The following is a 23,998-nucleotide window of genomic DNA, read 5'->3' on the forward strand; positions in this document are numbered from 1 at the left end:
AGGGTGGGTAGTGGAGTACCCACAGAGACACTCACTCGAAGAACTTCCGTTACTGCACAAGGTGAGTAACCTTCTCTTCTTCTTCGAGTGCTGTCCCTTTGGGTGCTCCACTTCAGGTGAACGTAGAGCTGGCGTGATGAACAGGTCTATATGTGGGGATCCCCACATGTGTAAAATATGATGTGTTATTTCGTCATTCAGTTCCCATTCATGCTCTTGGGAAAACTGTCTGCTTAATGTGTCCGCCATTATATTTAGTCGACCCAGGAGGTATGCTGCTGTCATAGTGATGTTGTGTTTTATCATCAGATCCATAGTTTTAAGGCCTCTGTGCATAAGGAGTGGGAATGTGCTCCAGCCTGGCGGTTTATATAGAGCATGATGGACAATATTGTCCATCAGGACCCTTATCGTTTTGTCTCATATAAGAGGGAGGAAATGTAGGCACACATTGCGGACCGCGTAATTACAGTCAGCTCTTCGGCATTTTAATGAATGTTTTAGAATATAGCAGCTAGCTGCCTCTCTTTAGATGTGGCATTTACTAACAAAGCTCGATGGAGTTAAAAAAAATTGACCTTAAGAAAAAAAAGACTATATTAGCTTCTCTTCAATGCTGGATAATAAAAGGTGTGAAAATAAAATTAAAAGGCTCATGCCTAAACAGAAGTACTTTTGGAGGTGGGGGTGAATTGATAAACTTTTAATACTTTGTTTTCATTGTCATTTTAATACACTCTCTCAGAAGCTTAAAAATAAAATTGCTTTTCCTTCTGGTTATTGTTGGCAAACACTAACACCTTTTTACATCTCCAACCCCGTCCATCTATCTGACAGAATGAAATGAACTGCTTTTTGTTAATTTCCTTGTTAGTGTATCAACATTATTTATGTGAACTAAGGAAAAAAAGCCTGCTCATGCCATCTATCCCTTTTTATGCTATTTTCAGATTTATAACAAACGTCTGAAATGTTTTCCCTTTCTTCAAAAAGGTTTTTTTAATACTTGTTTAGAAAAAAAAATCCTTAAAAATATGAGGAATATCAAGTCGTGTTGTTCCTTGCTTTTTGTTCTTCTTGGCAAACCACATCTAAACCCTTATCTGAAGGAGTGAGGACATGAAACGTTGAACAAAAATCTGCTCTCCCAGCTGTCTGAATTAAATGGGCGTTGGAAGTTTTAAACAGTCTGACTAGAACCCTGTGCAGCCATTAGTTGAAAACTGATTTAAATTGGTTTAGGTTGAATTTACAAGTAAATGAAGTCCTTTTCTATACACAAAATTACACTCATTTAACTAAACTGGCACAACGTCACACATTTAGTTAAATTTCTGTGTGCCGACAAGCCCTTACACAAAACTAAATTGCTCTTAGCCAATTTTAAACCGGGGTTAGCACTGGTTTAACAAAATCGTTTTCAATCTGATTTTAGTTAGGCCCAGTCTACAAAGATATACTTATATACCTAAAGATGTGATTTTATACTAATTTAACTTACACTAGCAACTTGCGTAGACAAGGCCTCAGCTGTGTAAATGTAACCTTTGTTGGTAAATGATGTCTTAACCCTACTAATTCTTCTGCCATTCAGAAAAAACAAAGCAGAGAAGACTTGCATTTTTAATGTAAAAAACAAGTTGAACTTTTTAAAAATAAAACAAAACAAACCACACACCCATAGGCCATCTTTATACATCAAAGAAAATTTTTTTTAAAATCACACCAGCCTAGCTTTATTCTTGTTTACAGGTCAATTTTAGCAACTTCTTCTGTACAACCAACAGAAGTGCATCAAAGGGTACTGTGCATATCTTGCACAAATAGCTGTTACTGTTTTGAGACCAAATAGTAAAATTTAAATTAATTCAAAAAATTCCCAGATAGATTAAAACAATTTTAAGGCTGAGTATGTTTTACGTGTACATTATATGACAATGTGGCTCAAAAATCAGTAAAGTCAGAGTTAAACCTGAAACTCTATTCTTAAAAAGGTGAAGATTTGAGATTTTATTAATTTAAATAAAACTAAAGATTAGTGGTCTGATTTTCAAAAGATGCTGAATATCTCTAGTTCCATTGACTTCAATGGGACTCCAATGCCCCTAAAATATATAGATGTGAAACAAACTCAACTATATTCTAAAATAAAAATTATTAAAACCCATTCCTCATTCACTCACCCGCTGTGGCTCAAATAAAACAAAGACTTACATGTGTTTAATTTTACTCAGTGTGAAAAGTACCACTGTAATCAACAGGACTACTTGCTGTACATAAAGTTATGCACGTGTGTCAGCATTTACAGGATCGGTGCTTTAGGCCTTACCTACATGGGAAAAATTTCATTATAGCCTAAGATACAAATTTAAACCAATGTAATTACACCAGTATAATCCCCCACATAGCCTTGTACTGAAATAAGAGTTTCTATGTCTACACTGCAGACCTTAGAGTGGCACAGCTGTCCTGTGTAGTTGCTCTATGCCGGTGGGAGAGCTCTCTCTTTGGCCAAATTAAACCACCCCCAACAAGCAGAGGTAGCTATGCTGGCAGGAGAGCATCTTCCACCAACATAGCACTGTCCACACCAGCGCTTCTGTCTTTGAAACTTATGTTGGTCAGGAGAGTGTCTTCTTCACACTCTTGACCGACAAAAGTGTTTGTGTAGATATAGCCTAAGAGCGGGTTTCTTCAGTTTAGCTTGTGTCAATTGGAAAGGAGCTTAAGCAAAACAAAAAAAACCCCTATCCTTATGCCAAAGTAAGAGTATCTACACAAGTGGTTATAGCAGTATAACTATGTTGGTATAACTGGTAAAACTTTCTGGTAGCCTTACTCTTGAGTTCAGTGTTCCAGATTTACCCTGTAACAACGGTGACATCAACATCACCTGAAGCAACACTGAGCAATATTTCAGACAATTTTGAAGCTACCAGATGTTACAGGGCAAACATGGAAACCTGAAAGAAGTACTGAGAAAGTACATAAAGAAGAAAAATTTGGGATACATATGTACAAAGCATTGTAGTTCATCTTTAACTTACCTATGGTACCTAGATTACACTTCACACCTCGTATGCATAATCACTCTGTGAAGACTCCTGTGATGAATTAAACAAAAGACACACCATTTCAGTTTTGTAGCTGTTATTATACAGGTTTACAGATTTAGCGTAATTATTTTTCATTTTTAAACTCTTATCCATGAATTAGACTGGTAAAAATGCAGATTTGTTAATGAATAATTCAATATTTTTTCAATGTGAATGAAAAAACTACAACTAGAATTAAGAGCTTCTATCTGAAAATGGGAAATACTGTTCTCAAAACATTGAGGCTTTGTCTACACTGGCAACTGAACAACAAAACTTTTGTCATTCAGAGGTGTTAAAAACAAAAACAAAAACCACTCCCGCAAAAGACAAAAGTTTTGTTGACGAAAAGCGACTGTGTGACAGCGCTTTGTTGGCAAGAGTACTCTCCTGCTGAAAAAGCTACCTCCACTCGTTGGGAGTGGAAGTTTTTTGTCGACAGGAGAGCTCTCTCCTGCTGACAAACAGCAGTTACATCGCGTGCCTTTTAGCGGCACAGCTGTAGCGGCACAGCCATGTCGCTAAAAGCTGCATAGTGTAGACAAAGCCTGAGTGTTATATTTCACATGAGATAGGAAAGGCCACTCCAAAGCATTTTACTTTCTTCACATGTACTGTTGGGCCAGCTGCTCTACTGATACAGAAAATAATACATTAATCTGGGCATTAGGCCAATACTGGATCAATACTTAATGGAAGATCCCTACTTCAGCTCGGAAGCCCCCCAGCTATTGAACTCATGTCAAGTTTTCCCAACAGCACATGAACTATAACACCAATGGGAGCAACAGCCAGCCAGCAAAGTGCTGGATGCTATATGCACCAAGACTCCTGAGAAACTAATCAACATAGAAATGCTTTTCAACAGCGAAGCTTTGGTGCCCTACCAAGTGTATGGTGATCCATTTTTTCCCCTTATTTAAATCAGGCAACTTTACATAATCTCATACATTTTCTATAGATTCTGGCCTCTTCTCTTACATAAACCCTCATAACTGGAAAATATATTCTGCTTTGTTGCTAACCTTATGACTCCTGCAAATACAGTAAACAGCCACCTCTTTCTTTCACATGAATCTTTCTACCTCTCTCCTGAAGAGTTCTCACTACACTGAGAAGTAAAACCCTGTTGCTCAGACAGATTTTTAGACCATTCAAATATTTTTGTCCCTCATCCATCTTCCCTCCCACCCCCAAAGAATCTGTGCTTTCTGCTACTGCACCTGTAAGCAGTTAACATTGTAAGAAAGCAGTATTTTAAATTAGCAAGAAATGAGAATAAGCAATAGTGATAAAGAAGTATTTTTTAATCATTACTTTAGTGGATTTTGAAGGGAAATATCTACAAAGTATGAATTTTTACACAATCTGAATTTTGGGCTTAAATACTGAGTCTTAAGGAGTTTCAGTCTAAATTCTGAATTTTCTTGTTTTCAGCAATATTCTTATTCCTATTCCTATTATTTAATTCCAAGCATGCCCACAACATGCTAAGTGTTTTCTAAGGCATACTTCCTGCTCTGAAGAGCACACCTTATACATATTTTGTTTTCTATATTAATAATAAAAACATCAGAGTGATAGCTGATTGTTTCTTGTTCTAGAATGTGCACATTGCCCCCTACTAGCCTTTTAAAGCAATGACACAGATAAAAGGAGCAGTGATGTCAGCTTCTATTGTCTTTATTGCATTTTCACACAAGCTCCTTCGCACTTTCTCCCCTGCTGGCCCTCGCAATTGCAAAGAATTCCCCCTAAACATCCCCATATCTCCTTTTTATCCTCCTTCCAATCCCTCCTTAAAACTCTCCTTTGCAGAGATGCCTACAAAAAACTTGACAAGTTAGGCCACTGGTGCACTTATGCTCTTGATGAATTATGCACCACTGCGCACATGCAGAATTCATGCCCGGCACAGAATTCTCTCCCACCCCCCCACCCCCCACAATACATTCTGCCAAAGAAGTGCTGCAGTTCCACCTTTCACACCCCATAGGATGCTGTGGTGCCAGAACAGCTGGCTGACTAGCAGTAACAGTTAGCAGCCAGCTGCATTAGTCACAGCAGCCTGCCTGTGCAGCCAGGTTAGGAGGCAGAATACGGCACATGGGACTGCTGGTGGGCTAATAGACTGGGGTTCAGAAGGGCTGTGGGGGACAGACTGGGGTGTGGGCTCATGTGCTAGTGGGGTGACAGCATTGAGCCAGGGGCTGAGTGAGAGGGGGGCTCCAGCACCACATGGGGTCAGGGACACACAGGAACAGGGGCAGATATGCCAGATTGAATGGGAGAGGCTCAGGATCAGCCAGGGTCTGCATGGGGGAGACTCCCCACCTCCGTAACAATCCCTCCTGTCCCCCCGCTCCCCAATAGACACTGTTCTATATTTCTCCCATGCACACCCAACAACCCTCCAGGTTCACTCCCAGGCTCTTTCCCTCTCCCTCAGCTCCTCCATTACCCCTGATTCCCCCAAGCCTTTGCACTGCTTCTGAGGAGTACAGGAAATACATTTTTGTATTGTAGTTTAAATGAAACAAAAAGTTCTGTATTAATATGATTAGTAAGGAATCTATTTGCCAAATAAAAACAACATTTCCTGAATCTTTCTTTTTGTCTGTATTGTCACAGACATACTTGCTGACAGGTATTTTGAAACAAATTACCGAAATAATTGAAACTGGCATGAGTATACTGTGTTATTCTGACAAATGAAAAAAGCAGAATTTTAAAACATTATGCACAGAATTTTTAATTTTTTGGCACAGAATTCCCCCAGGACTGCAGTGAGACCATTGCTTATCATGCTGACCAATACTGTCTCTGTTTCCTTGTAACACCCCAACTGTATATATCCATCTGTTGCCTCGTCTTACACTTACATTGTAAACTTTTGGGGGTAGGGATCATCTTTTTGTTCTGTGTTTGTAGAGCGCCTAGCAAAATTGGGTTCTGATCTATAACCAGGGCTGCAAGACAATATGGTAATACCAATAATAAACAATACCTTTTTTGGCCATGACCACTGGTTTAAAACTGGTGTAGCAAATTAGATTTGAGAGTAAAAATAGTTAAGAAATTAATATCTTAAATTCTATGGGTAACTAATGATGATCAAAAGGTGGAGACTTTCAAAGGCACATTAAGGTAACTAAATTCTATAATTATACTGCTATGGTTAAACTGTTATAACTTTACTGTGTATACAAACCCTTAATGTTTGTTAAAAGGGTTTTTCCAAGTGTTAGCTCTGCGGTTCTCAACAGTGGGGGAGACCCCAAAGTCTTTAGGGGGGCATGCTGACCTTTCCCATTCAGTCATGGGGTTGCAATGCCACTCATTCAAAACTGGCCCAGTCACTCCTCCATCGTGACTGCCAAATTTGAGTGAGAGGCTTTGCAACCTGGCACACAGAGTCAACAATGCCAGCCACTGAAATTTAGCCTGGCTGCCCCTCGAATTAGCACTCTTTAGTGCCAAAATTGAGAAATACGGTCCTGAAAACTTTGTGGATACTATGGTATGTTCTCATTTAAAATGTTTCCCAGCCTATGCACAGTTAGACAGCAGGATCAAAGGACTGATTTATTTAAAGAAGAATCTCCTTTATTGGAATCAATGTATTAGATGGCCCAATTCGATCTAGATTACATTGGAAAATCCCCTTTTGTTCACCACAAAAAAGTTGGGGACATGATTAAAAAAAGGTTGAGAATCCCTGTTAGCTTAACGTGACTGAAAAAAATCACCCCCTTTTCACCCTTTTGCAGTAGTAGTTCATTCCTTCCAGAGGACATAACATTAGGCCTAATCTTACACACAGTTTTAATAGTGGTGTAACCATATTAGTTCAGGAATCATTCTTTTTTTAAAACCGATATAGTTACACTGGTACAACCCCTAGCACTGATGCAGTTGTACCACTATAGACTGTTTCCCTTCCTGTATACGAACAAGCTATATCAGTACTAACACATATTTAACAATACAGTATTACTGTATTCACAACTGGGGGGTTGTAACCCTTCATTTATCTCAATGTAGTTAAAATTGTGCAATTTTTCTGAGCAGACAGGGTCTTTATTCTGCTGTTGAAGAGCAAAATTCAAATCAATGGCTCTCCAGCTTTACAAATCAGTCAATGCCATATAGCAAGGACCTAAAAAGAACTATGACCTTAAAAGAAATAAGCATGGTCACATGTCCTTACTATGTGATGCTCTGACTTTTGAAATGTAAACTATCTTTCTAAGCAGCATCCCTATTCTCTCATGCCCTTCTCTATGCTGATACTCATATGTCAGGAGTTTGTTTCTTAAACTATTCATTCAACTGACACCCACTTTTAAAATTATGATGGAAAAGATAGATACACCAATAAACTCAAAAACAATTAACACACTCATGCATGCTTTATGTTTAATGAATATTTCCATTACAATGCTCCATTATTGGCAATATAAATGAAAATTTGCCACCAAATGGGGGAAACACACCGTAGAAAACTAAACACCAGGCCCTCAATTCCTTTTGATATTAATGTAAGCCACGCACATAGAGCTGGGTCTTTATACAGTACCTAATTTTTTACATTAATATATTTTCTTAATTCTAATTTATTATATAGTTTCAAAGTCTGCACAAAACTTCATCAGGTTATACCAGATTGTCACCTAAGATCTGTAGCATTCTGTAGCTAATTCATTTTACATTACAAGCTTTAAACAACAGCCCAAGTTTTACAATATTTGGGAACATACTTACGAGGATGTAAAAATATTACATAATAATATAGTGCTGTATGTACACCTGTATTTCAACTAGGACTTGTGGCATAGAAAGTTATACTGGTATAAAGCAGGGTGGGAATTTAAACTGTTATAGTCATACCAGTGTAACTCCCGGTCTGGGCACTCATATTCCAGTATAAGAGTGTCTTTTTCTGGTTTAGCTTATGTTGTATTAGAAGTGATTTAAGCCAAGCTACAAAAATGTGGAACAAGTTTGAGTTATACCAGTATAACTATAACAGGTATTGTTGGAAAAATCTTCTGTGTATCCCCCAGACATATGTAAACCATTGTAGGAAAGCTTATCACCCACTCAACAAAAAGTTAATACTATGGAAAGTTTGGTGAAAAGACTGTTTCATTTCCCTGGACTGTCATAACACCTCACCATGGGACTGCATTAGGTCTCAGAAACCAACTGGTTATGGAGCCAATTCTTTAAATGAGAGGCCTCCAAGGAAAACTCATGGGGACTACAGGAACTGATGACAATTCAGTAGATGGTTGCTTTCCTCTGAGTCAGTAATGAAACAATTGCCCAATATGGGATGTTGCCCTCTTTCATGAGAGATGTAAAACAAAGCTTCTGACTTCTAGCTGGTACAACTATGAACATTTTTTGCTATTCTAACATGGATCATTCTGCCTAAATCCCCTATTCAGTTGAAAAGGGAAACACTGCTCTTCATTTTCATTCCTAAATTAGTGCCCAGTGTTACTATGTGCTCATTAGAAGGGTGGCATAATTTACTCCGAATTTGCTGATTATATATAAATAGGCATCATAGTTTGTCAAGAACTTTAAGATCCTCTATGATTAAATGTGCTAAATAAGTAGAGATTTAAGTACTTATTTTTCTAAGCTGTTTTTAAGCAGCATGTTTCTTCTCCTCCTCCCTTCCTCTCCCCTCCCCCACAAGCATCTTTGTAGACACAGGGAGCAAGCAGTACAGCATCACAATTCACTTCTGTCCATGGTTTGTTCCTCCATTAAACCCAGCCTCGTCAAATCCCTGAGTGCAATGTTCTGCCATCTAATTGGGGGTTGGCCTCTAGGTCTGACTGATGTTGGTTGTGTTTGCGTTATTTTCTTTGGCATCCTATCATCTGTTTGTCTTCTACAGCATCCCCACCACTGTAATCTCTTGACTGCAGACAATCCCGTACTTAGTTTCACATTCTACTCTCTTCCTAACGTCATGTGTCTTAAAATCATTCCACTTTATACCTGCCATCTTCCAAAAAACTCTTATCTCTATTGTCTCCAGCCTTCTGATGTTTGTTTCATTTAAGGGTGCTGCTTCCAGAGCATAAAACAATACCATTGTTATACTGGTTTGATAATTTTTCGCTTTCATACCAAACAATGTTTTTATCAGTCCATAATTTCGTCAATTTCTGTGCAGCACTTGTAGCTAACGTACATCTCCTTTTAACCTCATCTTTGATGGAACCATCAGTACAGATGAAGCTTCCTAAGTGCACATAAGGTATTATCTGTTCTATGACTTTACCACTGCTGCATTTCTACCTATTGTCCCTTTTCCAAGGCACAATAAGTGTCAAGAGAAGAGAGTAATTGTAAGTCCAAGTCAACTACACCCATTTCCAAGGCAGGAAAGAGTACCATCATCAATTCAAATGTATCTGCATAAGACGAAGAGCTTAACTCTAGATCACCCAATGTCATGCCCTCCAACCCATCTACCATTCTTAATATCCAAATTAAGAACATGATGAAAGGCCATGGTGATTTCAGGCCCCGTTGTTTTATACCAAAGTTTGACTTGAACCAGCTGCTTAATTTACCACCAATTCTTATGGCATGATGGGAGTTTTCATACATAACTTTTATAACTGTGGAACTCCATAGGATTTTACTCATTTCCATAATGCATCCTTCCAAACCAAATCAAATGCCTTAGTGAAGTCAATGAAAACAGGAAACATATTTAATTCCCTTTCTTATCCTCCCCCAAATAACTGTCAGAGTGTGTATAGCTGAACAATGCAACTTCGACCTGGTCTAAAGCTGCACTGTTCCTCGCCTGCTACATCCTCTAAAACTGACCTTAATTTGTTAATAATTACTTTCATCATTCTTCCTGGTACTAATAAGAAGCCTGTACCTCTATAATTATTTGGATTGGGAGGATTGCCTTTCTTCGGGACTGATACAACTATTGCCTTTAGCCAGTCATCCAGACCTCCCTCTTGCTCCCATACCTTAAGTATTTTCCCTAATTCTTTGATAGCACTTGTCCCATCACGTTTTAGCTGCTCAACTATTATATTGTCTATTCCTGCAGCTTTCCCATTGGTTTAACTGCTTTACTGCTCTATTTCTTTTACTGATGGTGATTCAGTGCTGATATCCATTCTGCCTTGCAAGCTGCCCTGTCCATCTAGCATACATACAATGCTTGCATCTGGATGAACTACAGGGTTCAGCACTTTGTCAGAATGCTCCTTCCAGCACTTTTCTTCAGCATTTGTCAGTTCACTGGTAGCCTCTCTTACCACTTGCATCATCGTCCTGATTGTGTTTCCATGCAACTTAACCTTACTGTATATAGTTTTACATTTTTTGCTTCATTTTTATTATTTATAAAGCACTGCAGAATCGGCCTCGGAAGCATTCTTTGAAAAAGTTACAAAACTTAGTTCAGTAGTTTAATACCAGGAAGTTCAAGCAGCACAAAAATCTAAACCAGCAATTAAACTGTAGTCCAAAGAGCCACATTTCTCACAATGGCAAAGAAGTCTTCAAACAGTAATATTTCCTATGACCAGCAGCCCAATTCAGGACTCTGAAGACTACCAGAAGTTGGATTTTTTTTTTCTGGTCTAACAAAAATTACTCAAGCAACTATGCACACCCCTGTTCGGTGCTTCATGTTTTTGTATATCGTTTCTATATGATCATATTTGCACACAAACATTTAAGAGTCAGACAAACAAAGAGACAATGTCAATAACCAAGGAAATTTAAAATAGGTGGGCCTGCAAGCAAATAAGGGGAGATTTGATACTCATGAGCATAAAATGAGGAAGAAAAAGCAACCATGCTTATATCTGCACCAGTCACATTAAAGCATCTTTTCCTCATAACTTTAATGCTATCCTGATATTAATTTTTTCATATTAAACACTGCAGCTGGAGGACAGATAAGGGAACAGGACTGCTAGGGAAGGTGATCGATGAAAGAATCCATCTCTGGAAAAAAAATTTAGATGCACTGAATTAAAATATGGTATTTTGCCAAGCTAGTGGAAGTAACCTATTATATCTTATTCCCTGCTGCCTTCAAAGCCCTATATTCCGTAGTGACATCCTTCTCCTTTCTAAACAATGTAAAAAGTAAATCTTCCATAAAAGATTCACTAATTCCATTTGTATAGGAATTACTTTTTAGTTTGAAAATATACTATTAATGAAGTGTGTACTTTTTATGCTTCTTATGCATTAAAAAAAATTGAAAGTTTTTTCTAAAATAATCTGCTTGTTTTCCCCTTACAAATAGTAGGTATTTATAGTAGTGCCCACAATGTAGTACACAAAAATAAGGAAGACACACCACTTGTCCCAAAGAGCTTATAATGTGATCTTTCCAGTTATCCTCTGAATTTTGAGGTCATGCAACCTTTGATTGAAGGAGCAAGCATTTTTAATATTTAAAAGATATTTTTGCCTGTAATTCCCAGGTTAAATAGGAAATGAAAAAGATTTAAACAGCCTGAATAAAAATAATTTCCCCCTCAATCAGGTTTCACTTGTGTCTAATGTCAAGTTTACTAGTTTCTTTAGCTGTCCATGGAGCTTCAGGGAAAAAAACAAACCTAGATAGACTAGATCTGAATTTCTAATGCAAAGCAAAAGATAAAAATAGAGGTCCTTGTATACTTTACAGTGGGGTAGTCAACAGGTGGACTGCAGGCCAAATCCGGACCGTCAGACGCTTTTCAAGGGACCGCGAAATCTTTTTATTTATTTATGCTTACATCCCTTGTTGCTCCTTTTGAAAGCCCAAGCTGTCACCATGGGGCGATGTAAGTGCTACAGATGATGTAAGCGCGGGTCTGACAACCTGGACCCGGTCACCCGAGGCAGGGCTGACAGCAGAGCATGGTATAAACCCTAGCATGGGTATAAACAGCAATATAACCACTGAGGCACTGTTTAGGCAAGTATAGCATAGACACGCCTGAAGGGTTGGGGATGTGCGCGAGTACATATCCTACATGGCTCTCTACTTGCCCAAGCCTACATGGCTCTCTCCCATCTATCACTGATATTTTTAGCAGATAGTGGAATGCCCCCATAATCTTTGTAAACGTCGTGGAACAGGATTTTAGGATTAAATGAAGACATCTAAAACTATATACTGAGTATCATGGCTAAGAAACTGACAATTTATAGTTTTCCTTAGGCAAATATTCTATACACTAAGTGTACAGAGCATTCTTTTTCTCACATTTACTAGCAGTAGTTTTCATTCTCTCTCATGAGAGAACCAACACCATTCTTTCACCAAATATACGCAAGATGCTGTGAAATCCTACAATATTTGTTTTCAGCTTTGCAGAATCAAGATGACAAAACCTCAACTACTTGTGGTTCAGAAGCCAGGAGAGTAAGTACATACTTGACAATCTAGTTTAGAATCTTGACACACAGATGAGTCCCCTATATTTGGAAATTGGTCTTACTTTTTCAGAATCAAATAATCAATATAGACCATATAGCTTATCTGTTCTCCCAGTGACAACTTTGCTTCACAAACTGTGGTAAAACTACAACAACTTTATTGGATGGAGAAAATGTATGTTTATTACACATTAACCAATACAATGCATGCACAGTAAACTAGTAAGTAAAACAACAAAAAATAAATACATCAACATACAAAATTTAAGCAATGTAATATTCAACATTTTGTCATTATAAATACTTTAGATCTTATGTTACATAGGGAAATCGGTATTAACGAAACAGATAACTTTGAATCTAAATAAGCCGTAAATACATTTCACATCCGAGCAATAGTGACAGAGACTTTGTCAACAGCAACTACAGTCCCATCATTATTGAGCCATCAGTTCCAATAGCTCCTTTTCAGTAATCTACAGAAAAAATTAGAGTTAACTGAAGATAGATGAGTTGGAATCATCCAGCAAAGCTCTATTCTGTAGAAACCATGATGTTCAACCTCAAGGGTGAAGCTTATAAGAGCAGGCAACAGCTTTTTTGGCACCAGGACCAAAGCTATGGAACTCATTAAAGGAGAAGATAAAAATGCCCACAATGCTCACTGCCTTCAAAATGAAAAGTAAAACATATTTCTTTGATTTAGCTTTCTCACAGCTACAAGTAAAAACAGTAAAGAATGAGAAAAGGAGGAAGAGAAATAAATCTGCTAAGAGACAACCCCAGGAGTCCTGGGAAAAAACAGAGGATAGTTAGATCACTGGCCTAACGTGATTTTTGTTCTCCCGGACACATTCAGATACTAAGGTGACAGATGACAATTTAAGATGATATCTCTTTCCAACAGTCTAAGAATCAGACATAGCAACTCTTTTCAGACAGGAAACACTGCCTTCAGAAAGCCATTTCAAATTATAGGATGTAGCAAGTGCAACAGGGAATGGCCAAATTGACTTTCCCGAAAGCAGAAAAACTATAAAGAAAAGTGTAAACAGAAAGACAACACAGAACAATGTCATTTCTTCTGACTCTGCAGTGACAGATTCAGTAATTTCATTTTTAACAACATTTTCTGTGGAAGAATTGCCCAGTTCCAACTGACTAAAATGTTGAGCTATAATTTTTTTTAAATAAATAAGTATTATCACAATGGGGTCCAGGTCCACAGTTAGGGCTCCTACATGCTTCAATAATGCAAATAAAGAAGAAGAATAGTGCCACTGCCTACAATATTAGCACTCATACCTCCTTTCAAGAGTAGCCACTATCAGTTACAAACACATGATTTAATATGCAGTCAATGAGTATCTCAGTGTTTGGCAAGAAGTATGGCTAGCCTTGCCCTACACTGAAGTCAATGTCCACTTCAACAAATGTATTTTGGCAAAAATGAAACAGTTATTACAAAATACATGTGGGTTTTACCAGGCACAGACTGTGCCTTTTGCATTTGACCAGTACCTAACCATTTTGGGCACTAACGGGTACAACTAATAAAAACCACCACCACTGTGGCAAACAGTAAGTCTGCCATATCAATTATACAGGAGCCTGTCAAAATTTGTAAGACAATTTCCATGCAAAAAAAAGCAAACATCATTCTGGGATGTATTAGCAGGAGTGTTGTAAGCAAGACATGAGAAATAATGCTTCCGCTCTACTCTGCACTGATTAGACCTCAACTGGAGTATTGTGTTCAGTTCTGGGTGCCACATTTCAGGAAGGATGTGGACAAATTGAACAGACTCCAGAGAAGAGCAACAAAAATGATTAAAGGTCTAGAAAACATGACCTATGAGGGAAGATTGAAAAAATTGGGTTTGTTTAGTCTGGAAAAGAAAAGACTGAGAGGGGTCATGATAACAGTTTTCAAGTATGTAAAAGGTTGCTATAAGGAGGAGGGGGAAAAATATTTCTCTTATCCTTGGAGGATAGGACAAGGAGCTTAAATTGCAGCAAGGGAGGTATAGGTTGGACATTAGGAAAAACTTCCTCACTGTCAGAGTGGTTAAGCACTGGAATAAGTTGCGTAGGGAGGCTGTAGAATCTCCATCATGAGATTTCCACAAGAGCAGGTTAGACAAACACCTGGCAAGAATGGTCTACTCTAGATAATACTTAGTCCTGCCATGAATGCAGGGGACTGGACTAGATGACCTCTTAAGATCCCTTCCAGTCCTAGGATTCTACCTTCATACTGTATTAAAAAGGAAAAATATCAGTCTTCACTAAACCTGCATGCAGTATAGTTATAGCCAGATTGGTTTCAGGATTATAGAGAGACAAGGTGGGTGAGGTAGTATTTTCACTAAACCTGGACAGTCAGGGGATTGTCAGTGGAATGAAGCCTTACCCTCTCCAGAATTTGGTTACTATTTTGTCTGGAACAGATTTGAACCAACAACATACATCAACCAACCCTAGATGCTTCAACATCTAGTGTCTTAGCTGGAGTGAATGGATAGTCTGTCCAGCTCACACTGGCAGCCACATCAATTTGCAGCCTGAGTGTATTAACACTGAGTGGGAATGTCAACCAAGGAAGCTTGCCATGGCACCCACGAAGAGCCTTCAAATCAGGTTTAATACAGTGGTGGGACAAAATAGGGAAGAGTACTGCCAGTGAATAGCCTGTACTGTACTTGGAGAACTTTTTAGTCTGTAGGGTTGTCAGGCAGGCTCCTTCAGCAAGCACCAGGTTAAATTCATGGGGGATGGCGAAGAACAGGGCAGAGAGAAAACAAAGATCTTTTCTGTGTGCCATGTAAGCCTTTTGCTTAAAAACACTACATTCAATTTGACAGGTCTCCAAGTTGAAGGAGTCTTGATTTCATAGTCACACACCTGGGCAGACGCTGCCACTTTCTAGTAAAATGGCTGCTACCAGGAGTGAACTTGTCCTCTATTTCGATTAGAAAGTTGATATTCAGCCAGCACATTTCACAGCCCACCCATGGGGGTAGCTTTTTCCTCTGTGATGAAGGAGACAAAAGGCGAGGCGGGGGCAGCTTTAGCCTGACACCTCCCCACACACACCCCGCCGGGGAAAGTGGTTGGCGCGGCCTTTAATCCTGTCACTTGAAAGGTGGTGTTAGACAAGCCTCTCCGCCGAGGAGGAGTACGAGGCCCATACAGCTCGGGTCGGGAGCGCCCCTAGGGCCGGCCTGTAGCTAGACAGCTCCCTACCGAGCGGCGGGACCGAGGCGGGGCCCAGCCTCCTTCTCCGCCCGAGCGGCCGCGGTCAAACCCGCACGGGACGCTCGGCCCACACAAAATGGCTGCTGCAGCCGCCTGTGCGCTAACGGGGAAGAGGAGACCCGGGCGCTACCGCCCCCCGCCTAACGAGCCAGACCCGCTCCCAACCTCCGCCCTCCCCAGCGGCCCCTGGGGGCTCCCGCCCGGCGGCAACCGGGAAGCTCAGCCGCCCCCTCAGGCGGGCAGAGGCGCTAAAGCCACCGGCGCAGGAGCCGCCCCCCATCCCCACTCCCGGGCGGGCGGAGCGGGCCCCGGGGCGCGGCCGGGATCCGGGGAGGGGAGACACAAGCTTTTCCTGTGAGGTGAAAGGTCAGGAGGGCGCGGAGCCGCCACCCGGGGACGCCAGGACGGAGCCGCCCGCCCCAGGACAGACACACAGGGGGCCACTTCCCCGGCTCCTCCGGGTCACGGCGCGGGACGAGGGGCGAGAGCCGCCCCCAGGCAGTGCAGTGCCGCGCCCCTCTGCCAGGCCTCGCGTGAGCCGCTGCCGAGCCCGGGGGAGGAAAGCGGCTGCAGGCCACCCCGGCCGCTCTCACCTGGCGGGCCCAGCTCCCGGCGGCCTCTCCTGGGGGGTTATTTGTCGGTGGCGGCTCCGGCTCCGGGAGGTCAGAGTTCGTGACCCCGCCCCTCCGCTCCGCGCGGCGCTCCGCCCTCCTCGCGCCTGTCCCCGACCCGCGCCTGCGCACACAGCGAGCCCGCCGGGAGGGGTGCGTGAGGAGGGCGCAGCTCGCGGACGGCGAGGGGAGGGAGCGGGAAGAGGCCAGAGCGGGCGGCGCGAGGACTCCAATGGAAGGGGCGAGGCCCCCGGAGCCACGTGCGGTCGTTGGGCGGGGCCTTTCCCCCACACGTGTGGTTCTACAGCCGGTGGGGAAACCACGTGAACACGGGGCGCGGCTCTGGCGCCCGGAGCGTCGCTTGCTTTGGGGAACCGCTGCACAGAGCAGTGACCAGGCGGCCCCGCACAGCGCCGCACCGGTGCTCTGGTGGGCATTAGTCAGTACCCGCCTGCGACCTGCAGGGGTCTAAGGTTGTCAGGTGTCTAGTTGTTGACCAGAATAACCAATCAAAAAGGGACCCCAGCGGCTCTGGTCAGCACCTTCTGCACCCTGAACTCCGCATTTCTGGCCCTGCTCCAGAGGCCTTACCCACTCCCCTTGCACCCCCCCCCCAAAAAAACCTGTACTGTATGACACACCCAGTGCTGGGTTTACAGTGGTGCCATGGAGCCAGGACCATGCTCAGAAGGGGCCCCAGCCTGCTCTTCCTGCACTGTGCCCTGAGACCTCACTGGCTCCCCACCCCGCTCTTCTTGGCCTGCCCACTGGCCAGCCGAGGGCTCCTCTCTAGCCCTGGTTCCACCTGCCAGCTTCTCTCTGCCTCCTGGTCTGATCCCACTACACCTCTGGCTTTGGGCAGTCTCTATTTCCCACCACCTGTGAGGCCCCACCTGTCTCCCCGGAATTAGCTGCCTGGGACCGATGCAGAAGCCGGGCCAGTCTCAGCCAATGCGGTGGGGGGGGACAGTGTGGGGGGCCTGGCTGGGCTCCTCCAGGCAAGTGGATCCTGAGGGAGCCCGGGCAGGGCAGGCCCTGGCCTGGCTGATCATGTGACTGCTGAGGGGCCCAAGTGATTACCCACCCTGGGGCCAGTCCTGGGGACCAGATCACCAAAGGGCCGGTGAGTGTGGCCAGTAGGCAGGGCATGGGGGAGTGGGTCTCTGGTGGGCCTGAGGGGGGTGTTTGGCTGTGAGGGGGCGGGGAAGATCTATGTGATGGGGAACTAGGGAGTGAGGGTTCTGTGCGGGGTGCTGGGCAGTTGTGGTGGGGTCGGGGGGGGGGGGGGGGCTTTGGCCATAGAGAATTGGGGGTGACGGGGTGTTCTGGTGTTGGGCGCGGGGGGGAGGATGTGTAGCACAGGATGAGCCCACCCCTGAGGGGAAGAAGCATGCTGGCACCACAGGGCTGGGCGGGCCATCATGGATCTGGCAACTACTGGTTTGTAAATAGTGCCCTTGCACTGGGCTGGGCGGAGCGGGGCCGCCCCTGACATGCCATGTCCCTGGCCAGCTCCTTGCTCTGGGGACTGACCTCCCGTCCCCGTGCCATGCTCCATTGCCCCCATGGGAGCCCCAAAATATGCTTGGCGCTGGGCCCACAAAAAATTAATCCAGCCCTTCTCACACCGTACAACACTCCAGGTTCACTCCCAGGCATCTTCCCAGCAATTACTTCCCTCTCCCTCAGCGCCTCTGTTACCCAACTCTCCCAAGCCTTTGCGCTGTTTTGAGGGGTGTGGGAAATACATTTCAGTATTGTAGTTTAAATGAATTATTACTCAGAGTTCTGTATTAATACACCTAGTAAGAAATCTATTTGTTAAAAAACATTTCCTGAATCTTTTTTGTTGTTTGTATTGTTACAGACATACTGGCTGACAGGTATTTTGAAATAAATTAGCCAAATAAATGAAACTGGCATGATTATATTGTGTTGTTTTGACAAATAAAATGTGCAGAATTTTAAAATAGTGTGTGCAGAATTCCCTCAGGAGTAGCATATGTACTCAGCCCACAGCCCCCAATCCAAGGTAAAAAAACACCTTCTGCCACGTGACCGCTGTTCCAGCTGCAGCTGTTTCTAACAACACTGAAAAAAGAGGACACTCCACGGGGGCCCCGGCCCTGCCCCAACTCCACCCCTTCCCTGCCCCCATTCCAACCCCTTCCCCAAAGTCTCCGCCCCCTCCCTGAGCACCCTGCATTCCACCTCCTCCCTCCCGCCCCCCGAGCTCCGGCTGCTGCTGCTGCGCTGGGGAAGTTGCTTTGGCCCCGGCGCGCGGTGGAGACGGCGGGAGACGGGAAAGATGGAGCCCGGAGAGGAGGCAGCTGCGTGCTCGGATGCCACCCGCCACCTCTGTGCCCCGGCAAATCGCGGGAGTTGTAAGTTTTGTTGCAGCCACTCGCACTTGGGGTCCCCTCACCGTGCCTCCCTATTTTCCCAGACATGTTCGGCTTTTTGGAAATTCCTCCCAGAGGGGGATTTGAGGACCAAAAAGCCGGACATGTCCGGGAAAATCTGGACGTATGGTAGCCCTACGAGTAAGCCATTCCCAGTCATCCAGTCCCAGCTTTTGTCAGTCAGGGGTGTAGAGACATCCAGAGCATGGGGCTGCATCCTTGACCATCTTGACTAATAGCCATTGATAGACCTGTCCTCCATGAACTTATATAATTCCTTTTTGAACCCAGTTATAGTTTGGCCTTCACAACATCTCCTGGCAACGAGTTTCACAGGTTGACTGCGCACAGTGTGAGGAAGTATTTATGTTTGTTTTAAACTTGCTGCCTATCAATTTAACTGATTGTGAATTAGCTCCTTTATAGAGCAGCTCTTTGCTTGGGGGCTGGTCTGGTCACTGGCTGCTGCTTCCAGGCTCATGTTGTCCAGGCACTGTTCCCATGTCCTTATGGCCAAGAGATGGCTAGAATACTGCCAAGACTCGCATTAGCCATAGCTCTGAGTCATTGGTCATGACCTATGCTCTCAAGGCTGGACCTCTGGTGAAAGGCACCAAGACCTGTAGCGTTGAAGTTCTGGAAGATTCTAATTATAGAGATTCTACTACAGCAGCCCTAAATATACAGATGCAGCATAGAGCAGTTTTGGAGCTCTCCAAAGCAGGAGACACCAGCTCCTAGGCAGAAGCCGTACAAGGAGCAGCCAAACACATGAACATCCCAATCAGTCAAATGTAATAAGTTTGTCCTCAGGCATCAGAGCAGTGACTCAAGGTGTCCTCTTCCCCAGCTTCATTCTCACAAGTCACCTTAATTTACAACTAACCTGTCTGAACTGAAGTAAGAGGGAAGATGGCTACAGGGCCCTGGCAGTCATCTCATTGGGAACCTGTATGATTGCCTCAAATATATTTTGAATTCTCATGCCAAAGCTGTGCAATGGACCAGTGGTTCTCAAACTTTTTTTTCGTGTACCATTTGAAAATTGCTGAGGATCTCAGCGGACCACTTAATGATCTTTCCAAATGTTGTTGGTACTGTTAGCTAACTATTGTAAAGTGGTTTGGATAAAAGCACTATATAACAAAAACCATTAATAATTAATTTTTTTTTGTTCTAGAAATAAAAGCACACAACTCATTTTAATATCAGTAATCTTACCTTTCTAATGCGATGGAAGTGCCCTCTCTCCCACACTGCAGCAGCCACAGAGCTGAGGCTGGGAAGGACATCTATCTCTCCCCGGCAACCACAGTCCTGGAGCTGGGGAAAGTCGCCACTTTCTCTGGCTGCCACAACCCTGCACGTCCCAAATTCTCCCCACCCCCTCTTCTCACTGCACTGCCCCTGCCCACCTACCCCCTATTCCTCCCAAGGCCACCACCTCACCTTACATGTGTCTTCTCCAGGGTCCAGACACCTAATTAGCAGAGCTATGCCTATGCAACTCCACTAATTAGGTGGGTGGCCCTTCATTCTCTCATGTGCGGCCACCCAGGCGCGCACCTTAGAAGGAACTATTTGCAGACCACCTGAATGGAGTCAGCGGACCACAGTTTGAGAACCTCTGCAATAGACAAAATAACAAGTAGCTCTTATGTAGTGCCTTTCATCAGTAGATCTCAAAGTGCTTTCTTAGGGGGGGACAGATCATTATCCCCATTTTACAGATGGTGAAACTGAGGCACAGAGCAGTGAAATGACTGCCCAAGATCTCTTAGCAGTCTAGTGGCAGAAGGGGAAATAGAATCCAGTTCTCCTCAGTCTGTGTTATATCAAAAAGTACAAAAGTATCTTTGCCTTGATTATAGCATGGGCAAAATATCAAAGGATGTGTTTTGAGATGTGGATAGCTTGGTTAATCCAGACAGTCAGTGCTCAGTGGCTCACCTAAGTCCCTACCATTGTGACTACATGTACTACCTTGCAGGTTCAAAACAATCTGCAATATCATGAAGAGATAAATGGTCTGAATTTCATCCAGTTTTGCTCATAAAGGTGCTAGGAGCAACTCGTCCAACCACCAGTGCTTTGGACTGGTTCCTGGCTACTGCTGACCAGTGTGAAATAACTTTGCTGGTTAAACTTGTCAGTGCTTCCATGTAGAGGAAAAGCATTTGTACAGCAGGTACTCAAGAAACCACCACCTAACATTGATCATCTAGGTAAGTATTATGCTGTACTAATATATTGTATCCTTGGGTAAAACGATCAGAAAGTTGTGGCAATACAACTCCCAGGATTTTGATACGTCATGTTTCCTTGCCACTTGCCAACTAGTCGCATGGTTTGGATAAGGGTTATGTTAATTGCTACAGCAACCTTAACTGTAAGGATATGTCTACTCAGCAAAAAAATCCCATTGCAGTGAGTCACAGAGTCTGGGTCTACATTCTCTGGCTTGTGCTACAGTACAAAAAATAGTCGTGTAGACGTTTGGATTGAGACTTCGCTCTGAAGCCCAGGGAGGGAGGTGGGTTTCAGAACCCAAGCTCCAGGCTGAATGGCTAGATGGGTATTTTTAGTGCCATAGTGTGAGCCAGACTCTGAGACTCACGGCTGCAGTTGTTTCACCAGGTAGATATACCCTAAGAGAACAATTTTATGTGAAAAAAATAGGGCTGTCAAGTGATTATTAATCATGATTAATCACACTGTTAAACAATAATAGAATACCATTTATTTAAATAGTTTTGGATATCTTCTACATTTTCAAATATATTGATTTCAATTACAACACAGAATACGAAGTGTACAGTGCTCACTTTATATTTATTTATTACAAATATTTGCACTGTAAAAAAAATAGTATTTTTCAGTTCACCTTATACAAGTACTGTAGTGCCATCTTTATCATGAAAGTTGCACTTACAAATGTAGAATTATGTACAAAAAATTACTGCATTCAAAAATAAAAATGTAAAACATTAAGGCCTACACGGGGCATATGAATGTTTAGCGTATCTGGCACATAAATACCTTGCAACGCCGGCCACTCAGTCCTACTTCTTGTTCAACCAATCACTCAGACAAACAAGTTTGTTTACATTTGCAGGAGATAATGCTGCCTGTTTCTTGTTTACAATATCACCTGAAAGTGAGAACAGGGGTTCGCATGGCACTGTTGTAGCCGGCGTCGCAAGATATTTATGTGCCAGATGCGCTAAATATTCATATGTCCCTTCATGCTTCAACCACCATTCCAGAGGACATGCATCCATGCTGATAACGGGTTCTACTTGATAACCATCCAAAGCAGTGCAGACTGATGCATGTTCCTTTTCATCATCTGAGTCAGATGCCATCAGCACAAGGTTGATTTTCTTTTTTGGTGGTTCGGGTTCTGTAGTTTCTGCATCGGAGTGTTGCTCTTTTAAGACTTCTGAAAGCGTGCTCTAGTCTACACCTCGTCCTGATCAGATTTTGGAAGGTATTTCAGATTCTTAAACCTGGGGTCGAGTGCTGTAGCTATCTTTAGAAATCTCACATTGGTTCCTTCTTTGCATTTTGTCAAATCTGCAGTGAAAGTGTTTTTAAAATGAACAACATGTGCTGGGTCATCATCTGAGACTGCTATAACATGAACTATATGGCAGAATGTGGGTAAAACAGAGTAGGAGACATACAAATCTCCCTCAAGGAGTTCAGCCACAAATTTAATTGAAGTATTATTTTTTTAATGAGCATCATCAGCCTGGAAACATATCCTTTGTAATGGTGGCTGAAGCATGAAGGGGCATATGAATGATTAGCGTATCTGGCACATAAATACCTTGGAACGCCGGTTACAAAAGTCCCATGCGAACGCCTGTTCTCACTTTTAGGTGACACTGTAAATAAGAAGCAGGGAGCATTATCTCCTGTAAATGTAAACAAACTTGTTTGTCTGAGCGATTGGTTGAACGAGAAAGAGGACGGAGTGGACTTGTACGCTCTAAGTTTTACATTGTTTTGTTTTTGAGTGCAGTTATTGTAACAAAAAGATCTACATTTGTAAGTTACACTTTCACCATAAAGAGATTGATCTACAGCACTTATAGGAGGTAAATTGAAAAATAATATTTCTTTAGTTTGCCATTTTTACAGTGCAAATATTTGTAATCAAAAATAGGAATGTTAAGTGAGCACTGTACACTTTGTATACTGTGTTGTAATTGAAATAAATATATTTGAAAATGTAGAAAACATCCAAAATATTTAATAAATTTCAGTTGTAATTCTATTAACAGTGCAATTAAAACTGCGATTAATCAGGATTAATTTTTTAAATTATGATAATTTTTTTTTTAGTTATTTGCGTGAGTTAACTACGATTAATCAACAGCTCTAGAAAAAATATTAATTCAATAACGTGCTTTATTGCTTTTCTTCACTAGCCACCTCCTGCTAATTCAACAAGATTGGGCAGCCATATTTATAGAGAAATGGGATCTTTGGGACTAGGTTACTATTGTGATAAATAAAATTAAATTATATAAACTCAAATCAGTTTATGTAATTTCCCACTGGATAAAGTCAGCATCAATATCCAGGAAAGAAAGGCATGAAGTCATTGAAAAATGAGTAATTGTTACTTGTATTCTTTGAATTAAAACCCCTCAGCTTTCCTCCTTTACCCTTGAAAATATCCCCTCCCAATGCCCCACTGCTACTATCTTAGCTTTGTATCTTTGCAATCTTCTTGTTTTCTGATCAGACATTGTCTCAAACTAAATGCACAATTATATTTCTCATTTTTTCCTCCTAAGACTATTCACCTGTTAAACATTTCCTGAACGTTTACAAGCTAGTTGCAGTCTGTTTACTATACCTGACACTTCCAGGAATCCGATGTGGGTGCATGTCCTTTTTCTAAAGGACAGAGGTAATTCCAGTATAACTCGGCAGATATCGTCAACCAGATACTTATAATAAAGATTGTTTTGGGTAGGATTGATCAATGCTAAGAGCTGAAGGGTCACTGAAAACTCACAGGAGTTTAATAGCTGTTCTTTGATAATAGCTAGGACACCATGTACTCTGCAGCACAACAGGACTAAATTATGTGACAGTGTTAATTTACGAAATCCTTCATTCCCACCTCCCACTCACTCCTATGCAAACACAATTGTGATTCATAGCTGAAGAAATTCAT

The 23,998-nt window shown here is 42.4% G+C and overlaps 1 protein-coding gene across 13 annotated transcripts in view; it reads right to left on the reverse strand.

The window, feature by feature from the left end:
* NR2C1 (nuclear receptor subfamily 2 group C member 1) overlaps nucleotides 1-16,541 on the reverse strand; it is a 101,329-nt gene extending 84,788 nt beyond the window's left edge. For 4 of the 13 annotated variants that reach the window (XM_008178740.4, XM_042859814.2, XM_042859811.2 and 1 more), the window contains exons 1-2: nucleotides 16,385-16,537; nucleotides 3,048-3,104 (exon numbers count right to left, since the gene is read on the reverse strand). The gene's annotated coding sequence lies outside the window, so the exon portion shown is untranslated. Of the gene's footprint in view, nucleotides 1-3,047; nucleotides 3,105-16,384 lie in introns of all 13 variants that reach the window. The other 9 variants (XM_042859812.2, XM_065575806.1, XM_008178738.4 and 6 more) reach the window with 8 other exon arrangements.
* Nucleotides 16,542-23,998: the final 7,457 nt, after the last annotated feature.

Source organism: Chrysemys picta, chromosome 1 (assembly GCF_011386835.1).
Source record: "Chrysemys picta bellii isolate R12L10 chromosome 1, ASM1138683v2, whole genome shotgun sequence".
Classification (NCBI taxonomy): Eukaryota; Metazoa; Chordata; order Testudines; family Emydidae; genus Chrysemys; species Chrysemys picta.